At 38.3% G+C, this 12,056-nt stretch overlaps 1 protein-coding gene across 3 annotated transcripts in view; it reads left to right on the top strand.

The window, feature by feature from the left end:
• The window catches only part of TAFA1 (TAFA chemokine like family member 1), a 900,385-nt gene that overhangs the window by 432,237 nt on the left and 456,092 nt on the right, over positions 1 to 12,056 (top strand). The gene's annotated exons all lie outside the window — the stretch shown is intronic.

Here is a 12,056-nt window from a genome sequence, read left to right as displayed (position 1 = left end):
AACCGGATGTCCATATTTTTTTTTACAGCTTTTAACAGTTTTATTTTATGTATTTTTAGTACATTAGTAACTATGTAGCAGTACTTAGAATTGTCTTACATTTTATTAATGATTGCTTATAATTTTGAGTATGTTTTCCATAAGATAATTTATAATTTTATGTATAAAATTAAAATATCTGCTTATTATTTTTAACAGTAAAATTAGAAAGCTATTAAATTTTTGTTGTTTTATTAATGTAATTTTAACTATCTTATCTTTAGCAGAGATAGAGAGATTAAACAAGTTGCCTCTAAGTAAAAAAGGAGCAGGTTTAATTTACAGTTGCTTGAGAAGTTTTATTTTTATAAATTTTTAAAAGATTTATTTTATTAATTTTTTATTGATGCATAGTTTATTCACAATATTACATAAATCAGGTGTATTTATTTTATTTTTATGCAGTGAAATATGTCTGCTCTTTTTTCATAAAATTTATTTTACAGTAGTTTGTGTAGTATAGAATTACCCAAATGGCTTTCAGAAAAGCAGGGCCACCAAAAATGAGAAAATCCATTAAAAAATAATTTTATATTTTAAAAAGTACCAAAATAACCATCAGATAAGTCAGAATTTCTTCTAAACTTCACTTATTTGAAGTTTTGATATGATTTTAATTTTGATTTGCATCAAGATTTGGCAAATTATAGCCTATGAGCCAAATTGGCCCACTTTTATTTATTTCTTTTTTGTAAATTAAATTTTATTGGAATGCAGTTACACTCACTTATTTACATACTATCTATGACTGCTTTCATATTGCAACAATAGAGAAGGTGGAGACTATGGGACTTGCAAAGCCTAAATTTTTTACCATCTAGCCCTTTAAGGGCAGTTTTGCCAACTCTTGGGCTACATAATTGGTGGGAGCTCTGATGTTGTGCAGAGTACATCATGAGAAACGCTGGACTGGAAGAAACACAAGCTGGAATCAAGATTGCCGGGAGAAATATCAATAACCTCAGATATGCAGGTGACATCACCCTTATGGCAGAAAGTGAAGAGGAACTAAAAAGCCTCTTGATGAAAGTGAAAGAGGAGAGTGAAAAAGTTGGCTTAAAGCTCAACATTCAGAAAACGAAGATCATGGCATCTGGTCCCATCACTCCAAGGGAAATAGATGGGGAAACGGTGGAAACAGTGTCAGACTTTATTTTGGGGGCTCCAAAATCACTGCAGATGGTGATTGCAGCCATGAAATTAAAAGATGCTTACTCCTTGGAAGAAAAGTTATGATCAACCTAGATAGTATATTCAAAAGCAGAGACATTACTTTGCCAACAAAGGTCTGTCTAGTCAAGGCTATGGTTTTTCCTGTGGTCATGTATGGATGTGAGAGTTGGACTGCGAAGAAGGCTGAGCGCTGAAGAATTGATGCTTTTGAACTGTGGTGTTGGAGAAGACTCTTGAGAGTCCCTTGGACTGCAAGGAGATCCATCCAGTCCATTCTGAAGGAGATTAACCCTGGGGTTTCTTTGGAAGGGCTGATGCTAAGGCTGAAACTCCAGTACTTTGGCCACCTCATGCGAAGAGTTGACTCATTGGAAAAGACTTTGATGCTGGGAGGGATTGGGGGCAGGAGGAGAAGGTGACGACAAAGGATGAGATGGCTGGATGGCATCACGGACTCGATGGACGTGAGTCTGAGTGAACTCCGGGAGTTGGTGATGGACAGGGAGGCCTGGAGTGCTGCGATTCATGGGGTTGCAAAGAGTCGGACATGACTGAATGACTGAACTGACCTGAATTGATGCTGGGAGGGATTGGGGGCAGGAGGAGAAGGGGATGACAGTGGATGAGATGGCTGGATGGCATCACTGACTCGATGGACGTGAGTCTGAGTGAACTCCGGGAGTTGGTGATGGATAGGGAGGCCTGGGGTGCTGCAATTCATGGGGTCACAAAGAGTCGGACACGACTGAGTGACTGAACTGAACTGAACTGAAATGAATCTTTTCATTTGTTCATTTGTTTTTCATATCATATATTGAACACATATTTGAAAAGTAGGCACTGTGTGCCAGAGATCAAGGGTTACAACACAATGGGAGAAACAGTTTTATGATCTCCAGGTTCTTAATTTGGTACTAAATATCTTTCCCTTCTTTCTTTAATTTTTGGGGTGATAGATTAAAGAATGTTCTCTAAAGTTTTAGTAATGAGATCTTTGCCTCCATACTTTGGCTTAGTATCTCCCTGAAGCAGACTCAGACAAGGATTTGGGTGCAAATATTTTTCTGTTGTTGAGTGGGGAAATAAAAAAGGGAAGTGAAGGCAGGTGGTAGAAGGAGCATTATTAAGCCACCTGCCTTGGTATAATATTTCCAGGAAAAAAGCCTTTCAGGCCCCAAAATGCAGAGATTGGCATCTAGAATTTGCCTGGAGACACTGAAAGATCGGGAGGATATGAGTGAGGCAACACAATGTTTGTTAAAACTTTCATTCCTGCAAGTACTCAGATCCACTTATGACCCATGATAAGTTGCCTTTTTTGTATAGTAAAGGGTTGCTGGACACAACTTATACAGGAAATTTGATGGGGAAAAGCTTCAGTCCTGGCTCTTAGACTTGAGCTGCAATTGAAGTCCATCATCTCTGTTCTCTCTAATCTATTTTAGATTTCTTTCCCTCTTGGCCAGCAATTATGTTGGTCCCAGGTGTTCCTCCAAAGAGGGCAGAGCATCCTTTCCTGTATCAGAGTCAATGTATAGTTCACAACCCTGAATTGGGAGCCAAAGATAGAAATAAATCATTTACAGATTTGCCCCTGTGATAACTCGAGTAGTGTCTACTTGACTTGGAGCTAGAGATGTCAGTTATACCATCTGGCCAAATGCCGTTACTTAAAATGGAGCCCCACCCAAGCCAGCCTCCTCTCATTAGTGTTGGGAGAGGTGACACTATGTATTTTCTTCAGTCTTCTGTAGCTGACCACATAAATAATTCTATTTTTGTGAGACCACATCAATTTAACTGCCTCATTTAAACATGGATCTTTGTCACAGAAAAGATGGTAGGATGGAAACAGTTTACTTCCTTTCCATTTTTATATGCTAGAGACAGACGGTGCTAGTGGAAAAGAAACCTCCTGCCAATGCAGGAGACACAGGAGATGCAGGTTTGATCCCTGGGTCAGGAAGAGCCCCTGGAGAAGGGAATGGCAACCCACTTCAATATTCTTGCCTGGATAATCCCATGGACAGAGGAGCTGTTGGGCTACAGTCCATGGGGTTGCAAAAAGTTGGATACGACTGAAGCATCTAAGCACAACAATTATTCAGACAGCTAACCTGACAATGGAAGAGTATGGTAGGCAAAAAAAAAAAAAAAAAAATTAGCTCCCTCAAAGATGATCATATCCTAATCCACAGAAGCTGCAAATATGTTACCTTACATGGCAAACAGGACATGGCAGATGTGATTGAATTACAGATCTTGCTATGGGGAGATGATCCTGGATTATCTGGGTAGACCTAATGTAATCACAAGTGTCTTAAGAGGGGGGCTCTAGTCAGAGGCAAGAAGATGTGATGATGGAAGAGTGGTCAGAGTAATGTGACCAGATGACTTTGAATACAAAGAAAGGAGTCATGAGCCAGGCAGTGGAAGCAGCCTCTAGAAGCTGGAGAAGGCAAAGCATGAATTCTCCCCTAGGACCTTCAGGAAAAAATACAGCCCTGCTAACACCGTGATTTTAGGCCCGTAAGACTCATTTCAGATTTCTGACCTGCAGAACTGTAAGATCATTTATTTATGTTACTTTAGACTACTAGTTTTGTGGTAGCTTGTTCCAGCAGCAAGAGGAAACCAATTTATAGTTTAAAACAGATTATAATCATCTTTGGAGCTAGAGCAGAGGCAAAGATGTTTGTATTTCTGGTGAAAGTATAGTGTAGATGCTGAGAATCTAGGGAATGAATTAAAGCCCCATGGCTCTATAGTTTATTTGCAATGTGACCTTTAGAAAGTTACATAACAATTTTGAGTCTTGGTTCCCTCACCTATAAAATGGGAATCCTAATAATATATGTCTTATAATGCTGTGAGTGTTGAATAAGATAATCTATACAGTGCACTTAAAAGTACTCCTAGAGCATACTGAAAACTCAAAAACATTGACTATTATTGTTGTAATCTAAAAATAATGATCTTTGTGCTTGTGACGATCTCACAGTTTACAGTGTTCTCATAAACTTAATCCTGTGAGATTGTTTTGCTTTTTCTCTCCCTCATGGAGGGGATAATGGAAATTCCCAAGGTCTGAGACTGGCTCCTAACTCAGTGCTCTTTTTCAGTACTGAGTCGATGTTGAAAATATGATGCAGTAAGTGCAAAGTTTCAGAGATAAAGAAAACACAAATGTGCTTCAACAATGTCACATGCAAAGCTCCATGTTTCATAACGTCTCAGAATGCAGTTGGCTGCCTTGTATTGGGTAGAGTTATATACTGATATCTAAGTTTCCCAACTTTTAAAACTTTTTAGTTTGGTTACTTTTAATGAATAGGCCATATTAAAAGGCTCATATAATTTTCCAAAAGACTGCTCTATATTTAAGTTCAGTCACTGACTCCCGAGAGAGATGAGCTCTGGTGACAGGAAAAAAAAAAAAAAGTCATAAATTGAGAAGTTTCAGGATCAGAAGCTACCAGTGATTGCTGAAGATGGGACCAAATTGTGGAGAAGTTTGCTGTTTTATATAAAATCCTCACATGCTGAGTAATAAGTAATCGTTCCAATCACTTTCAAGGTATGAATGATGTCAACATGCCTGCTTTCCTGACAACTCATATTTCCTACAGGAGGCTGAGAAAAAGCATTGAAGAAAATTCATGATAATGACTTGAAAAATAAACCATATGATAAGAGGAATCTTATATTGATACTTGATGCCATTTATAATGATAGTAGGGCTTTCCTGATGGCTAAGATGATAAAGAAATCTGCCTGCAATGCAGGAGACCCAGGTTCAATCCCTGGGCTGGGGAGATTCCCTGGAGGAGGGCATGGCAACCTACTCTAGTATTCTTTCCTGGAGAATCCCATAGACTGAGGAGCCTGGTGGGCTCCAGTCCATGGGGTCCACTTCAGACAAGACTGAAGTGACTTAGCATGTTCACATTCATAATAACAGCAGCAATGCTTACTGAGTGTTTTGAAAGTGCCAGGCACTGCTCTAATCATGTTTTAAATATAAAAATACATTTATTCCTCACAATGACCTGATAAAGCAGAAATGATTAGTTGTCCAACTTTACAGATGAAGAAACTGAAGCAGAAAAGCTAAATAACTTAGAGAACACAGAGTTATTATGTGTCAGAAGTGGGATTTCAACTCAAGTGACCTGGCCCCAGTGTCTACATTCCTACTCACTAATAAGCTACCTCGAAAGTTAGAGAACAAATTTCTGAGAGAGCAGAATACAGGAGAGGTGAATTTTCAGAGGAAAAGAAGGGGATGCTGGGTAGAGAATACACAGTCAGGTAAGACACCATCATAGGGTCCCTGAACTCTGTGGTTAGCAAGGGCCACTCAGCGTATGTTTGTGCAATGACAGATGGGATCTGGGAGGTAGGGAAACAAATTGAGAGAAAGGCCTCATGAATAATGTTTACCTATTCCATGATTTAGCCAAGGGATGGCACTAACTTAGTACATGAAAGATTCAGAGGAAATAAGGTCTTGGTAAAAATGTGTTTGTTTGATTTACTGACTCAGTTGGTAATTATTAACCCAAGTGCCATGACAGAGAGAAGGTAATTGTTTTTACTTAGAAGAGCACCTGAGCCTGAATTATTGCATGCACATAAATCTATTTTTGTGAGTCAGTGGTGGTGGGGGTGGGGCTCCATAAACTTGTTCTGGTTTCTTCAAGTTGGGGCTGGATGCCGTAGCTATTCACATCCCATTTGGAAGCCTAAAGTGAGAGAATTTGTTCTGAATGTTTAAGAAGTCTTTCTCCTTTTCAAGGCTTGCCCAAGCAGAACTGGGAAGGAAGAGAAGTTTATCTTTGATGTCTCCATGTTATCCTTTAACCTGCGTGCTCCTCTGCTTCGAAAATCCCCCATTGCAACCATATGTATGTGTGTTTACATACACACATAGCACCCACATTCCCTTGTTCCCCCTTTATCACTGCTTTTATACCAGCTGGTTGGCATTCACATGTGCAGATGTTAGCGGTATGATGACTAATGCAACTTCAAGTTGTTACCACCAGGAAGGGTATATTTTATTTCAAAAGGTATTGTTGGAGGCCATGATACCTTACCTTGTAGGAGGGAAGCTAGAATGGGGGAATCCCAAATAGAGAGGCTGATGGGTAGACCAACCAGTGAGATTCCGGGCCTTTCCTGGGAAATCTATGCATTGTATTTTTATAGTGGATTTCCATTTTGATTATGAATCACATTGCCCTAGCCCGCATGAATGTGGAGAAACTGGCTTTGACTGAGACCACGTCCTGGCCTGTTCTCCGTTAAGCCATGGGTCTTTGTCATGGATGTCAGACACATACGCCTCAGAGGCAAGATAAAAGAGTTGGAGGGGCAGTCTGGAGAGAGGCTATATAATTTTATTGAGCAATATTTCTTCTTTAAATTGGCTCATGGATAATTCAATTAGCTGGGTTTTGATTGCTCTTCTTAGCGGGTAGACTCTATATAGTGAAAATATGGATTCTTCATGACCCACTGTCACAAGCCATCTTGTCAAGATGGATGATTCAACATCATCCCATAGTGTGTTTTGACACTGGTTCAGATTTGACGCAGGTTCAAATTCCTCTTCAGCAGTGTGTATATGTGTGCTCTCTCTCTGGATGTTTCTCTCACCTTTTGTGGAGATAGAGCTAAGAGTTGTAGAGAGTAAATATCTACTTAAACTGAGTGGACAATGGCCATTGCAGAGACCATGGCCTTTTCCCAGTGGAGAGCTCTGGGACACAGCATGTATGAGTTTGTCCTTCTCATCAATGCTGGGTGCAGATGGCTTATGTCTGGTGGCAGAATTTGAGGACATTTATTAAGCCTCAGGCTAAGAGGTTTCATATCTTGATTATGAAAATGACATAAAACAATTAAAAAATATAGTATTTGATAAATTTCTCTATTTATATAGACCTTACATATCAATAATTCTACATTCAGTCTGATATGCCTCAAGGAGAATGGGGAAAGCAGGAGCAGTCCTGAGAAAAGAGACTGAATAAGGTCCCTGTGATGAGATGGTTTCTCTATGAGAATGGACTAGAAAGCACAGTGGGAGTCAGCATAGGGATAGTAGGTCTGAGGAGGGATGTACACACATCCACAGAATTAGAAAGGGGTCAGGTGTGATTATGTACCTTTGTTTACCACATCCCTAAAAACCAAAGGTTTTGTTCAAAGCTTGAAAGTGATGATTTAAGATGTAGAATAACGGATGCAGTTGGCACAGGTCATAAGCACTATTGATCATGTACAGTGGCTTGAAAGAGAAATAGATTCCAAAGAAGAGCAGTTTAAAAAGTGAAGAATAAAACTATAGTTGATGATTAAAGGTGCATTAAGAACATTCAGGAAATATCTCTATTTTTGAGGATGAGGTCATTTTTCTCCACAAAACACCCTTCTGGGAAAGAGGCAGAACTTGAACCACTTGTCAAGCAGGGTTTCTCCCTTTTTATGTTTCCTGAATATATGACATTTATCCCTGATCAAAATGGGATTTTCCTCTTTTCTGGCAAGTGTAGAAATGACACCTCAAACAATTTGGTCTCTGTTCTCAAATTCATATTAAAGGCTTTCATGTTTTCAGCATATATATATACACACTAGGCATAAGAAAGTAGTATTTTATTGTGGAAGCTGTCAATTTATCTCCTGCTACTACATTTCTAACCATCAAAGCCTCTTGGTAGATTATCACTCATGCTTTTTAAAAAGATAATTTATCTTTGTTTAGACTAGGTGGTTTCAAATAGAGATGCTTCAGAGCAGGTGAGTAGGCAAATAATATAGACTACTGAGATGGCTCAAGTTGTTTGTTGCTCAGTTGTGCCTGACTCTTTGCAACCCCATGAACTGTGTAGCCCATCAGACTTTCCATGGAATTCTCCAGGCAAGAATGCTGGAGTGAGTTGCCATTTCCTTCTCCAGGGTATCTTCCTAACTCAGGGATCGAACCCGGGTCTCCTGCATTGCAGGCAGATTCCTTATCATTTGAGCCACCCAGGAAGCCCTGAAATGGGTCAAGTGCACTTCAATAGGGAATGGTGAGGACTTAGCAAACTGGAGGTCATATTCCTTTGGTAAGGGAGGCTTCTGTTGCTCACTTTCAGCCAATAGTTGCCACATGGGGCTCTAGGCCCCAAATTGTGATTCTGTACAAATATTTTATAGAGATGCCAGAAATATGCTCAAAGGAATGAAGAGTTCTGTCATTTGAAATGATGTACAGGCCCCCAAAACCTTAGTTTGTGGCTTCTGGAGAATAATCTGATAAAGGGAAAAGTTCAGCAAATAAACAGAGAGCGACAACAAAGCATCAACAAAACAAAAAAACAGGTTCTTGACCTAACCAACTCATATAAAATAAACAACTAACTAAAATTACTTTCTATGTATGTACAGGACCCTAGGCTTTGTCCACTGGAAAATCTAAACAGTAAATCAAAATATGTGTTGTGTTAGCTGCACATTGAGAGTAGGGGCACATATTTCTGTTTGGAGTAGGATAGGGGACTTGGGGTGGGTAATATTTGAATTATGATTTGAAATATATATATGACCTGATTAAGAGCAAAAACATAATGAAGAAGCAGTCCTAATAGTTGAATTAAGTGAAGATAAGTCTATGGTAGGGAAAGATGGCTATTCCTTTCCTGGGACAATGGTGACACTATTTTGATCATTAATTTGATCAGTAAATATAATTCATTGAAAGCACCAGGTATTGAGGGTCTTAAAGGACAGCTCGAGGATTAAGAGTTTTATCCTCTAGCAGGGGGTTGCCAATTCAAATGTCTTTAAAGGCCAGACAGGAAACAAAAAAGAAAACTTAATTTGGATAGGAGTCCACTGTATCTAGATGAAAAAACAGGCTCAGTTCCAGTGGACTGTTGCCATGTGGAAATGCAGAACCAGCATTGCCCACGAGAAGTTGGAAATCTAAGTTTTTAGTTTTTATTTGAAAGTTACGGTTTTTAAATGTTGGCAGCACATGCACATGAAAAAAGAAAAGTGTGAATCAAAGCTTATTTGGAAGCCCACATGTAAAATAAACTTAGATCTGCGGGGGAACAGGGGGAAGGTTATCATTAGCCTATATTCTCTCCATTCTTGAGCCAATTGGGGGTCTCTCATCAAAGAGTGGACTTTAAATGCTCCTGCTACTGATAATAGGAAAAGATAAAAGATATAAATTTTGTATGCATTATAATTATAAATATGTAAAAAGATGCATACACACAGACAAGAAGCATTAAATGAAGATATTTTTGTGTGTAAAAAGATTTTTTCATGTATTATGCTTCATATTATAGCATAAAATTTTAAATTAGAGACACATTAATTAAAATATTTTTAAAAGTTTAGAAAAAAATTTTCCTCCAAATCAGTAGTTTAAAGCAGAGAAAATTCAGGTTTGTGAACTTGAGCAAAAACATAATTGTATCTTTATTTCTTTTATCCTCTAACTTAAGTGTAAAACTTCATTCAATTATGAAATATTTACCAAACCGTAGAAGCTTAAGTGTTACCCTTGTGACTTTGTCACCAATGGAAATCCCAGGAAATTTTCATACTGTTGAAATGCAAATGGCTGGAAGTCATAGTTAGACTTATTACTATAGATACTTAAAACCACAGCAGTTAGCAGACCCAGATCATGTTCTTCCATGGATTAATAAAGAAATACATATACTACTATGTCACATATTTAAAAAATACTCTTTTACAATAAGTGCTTTCATTTTTAATCCATATTTTAAGTGTTTTAATGGTTACATTGAGCAGAGTCCATTGGCTTGACCAGATTGCCAAAGGGGTCTGTGACAGGAGAAAAGTTAAGAAGCCTGGCTCTGAACAAGTAAATAAAAAGATTTTCCACTGTGGAGGTTCTGAGATTGCTTTTTGTTTGTTTGTTTTTTACTGCAAGGTTTCCTGTCTGGGGTATGAAGGTAAGAACAACCTTTTCAATTGGAGTTTCTTCCTGCTTATAAAGATTCAGGAGTAACTGGGATAATTCATTGTTGTGAAACAGAACAAAAAAGAATTTAAAAAAATTGAACACAGTTGAGTTCAAATGTAAAAAAACAGAATAAGGGAGGAAACTGACAGAATGTTGCTATATGTTTGTACCTGCGGCAAACCAAAATGAGGAAACGAAAACGTGATCAAGTGGGACCTCAAGTTGGTCAAGCTGGCTAACATAGAAACTATCCAAGTGCACAATTTCTTCAAAACAAAAGTAGGGCATCAATATTCTGGATGGTGGCTGAGAAGCAGGGAGCAGTCTCTTAGCTATTTAGAAAAAGCATCTTCTGAAGCATTTTTTTTTTTTTTTTACCTGAGTGGTGATTAAAGGACAGAGTTTCCATCTCCTGGGGAAATGTACTGACTGCGACCAAATTAGCTCTGAATTTGCTATTATTTAAATGCAGGTTCTTGTATTTATTAAAATGAAGTGACTGTCATATTAAAATTGAAAACGAGCAGTTGCACATGCAAATTATTTCTAAAGTTCAACTGCTGCTAAATGAGACGCAGTGCTCCTAAACTTAGAAATGCTTAACATAAATTATGACCTAATTAACATTTGCATGGTAATCCGGACTTCCTACAGCTTATTCTGCTAATTAACACATGATAAATGAGCACATATTAATATTTTATTGTAACATAACTTGTCCAAGAAAGTGTCTTAACTCCTTGGAAATATTTTGTGTATGTGTGTGTATATCTTTCTATTTCCTGCCTGAGAAGTATCCTATTTTGGCTTCTGCTGTTATATAATTTTGATGATAAAATTGTTTCATGTTGTAAATTTAATAAGACAATGAGGCAAGCTCTAGGAGTGCTTCTCCCCTTCATTTAAATTCTTTTTTCCGTACTCTTTCTGGGAAATATCTGCATTTCTGAGAGAGAAAAAGGATGGCCTTGGTATGTACATCTCAGCTAATTATCACTTGTCATGGTTAGAATTTTTAATACCTGCATTGTGGTTGACCTGCACTAAAGGAGCCGTGAGTGACTCTAGACATGTTGAGTAGAGCAAAAATGTGTATAAAGGTATGGATTTTGTACTTAGCAAATGATTTCCTATTGGTCATATATTCAGCTAGTTTGCGTCTGTTAGCCAAATCATGACAGCCATCAAGTAAGTTAGGGAGACAAGAAAGCTTCTGTCTCTAGCGGGGACAGGAAGTATCTTTCAGTATCCATCACTTTCATTGTTGTTGGGTTGCAATTTTTCAGTTTTGGCTTACCTACCTGGTATACTGTAGGGGACCAGATGCCATGATGTTAGTTTTCTGAATGTTGAGCTTTAAGCCAACTTTTTCACTCTCCTCTTTCACTTTCATCAAGAGGCTTTTGAGTTCCTCTTCATTTTCTGCCATAAGGGTGGTGTCATCAGCATATCTGAGGTTATTGATATTTCTCCTGGCAATCTTGGTTTCAGCTTGTGCTTCTTCCAGCCCAGTGTTTCTCGTGATGTACTCTGCATAGAAGTTAAATAAGCAGGGTGACAATATACAGCCTTGATGTACTCCTTTTCCTATTTGGAACCAGTCTGTTGTTCCACATCCACTTCTAACTGTTGCTTCCTGACCTGCATATAGGTTTCTCAAGAGGCAGTTCAGGTGGTCTGGTATTCCCATCTCTTTCAGAATTTTCCACAGTTTATTGTGATCCACACAGTCAAAGGCTTTGGCATAGTCAATAAAGCAGAAATAGATGTTTTTCAGGAACTCTCTTGCTTTTTTGATGATCCAGTGGATGTTGGCAATTTAATCTCTGGTTCCTCTGCTTTTCCT

This window comes from Ovis canadensis, chromosome 19, assembly GCF_042477335.2.
Source record: "Ovis canadensis isolate MfBH-ARS-UI-01 breed Bighorn chromosome 19, ARS-UI_OviCan_v2, whole genome shotgun sequence".
In the NCBI taxonomy this organism is placed as follows: domain Eukaryota; kingdom Metazoa; phylum Chordata; class Mammalia; order Artiodactyla; family Bovidae; genus Ovis; species Ovis canadensis.
The sequence above is the reverse complement of the archived record's forward strand: the minus strand, read 5'-3'. Positions and strand labels throughout refer to the sequence as shown.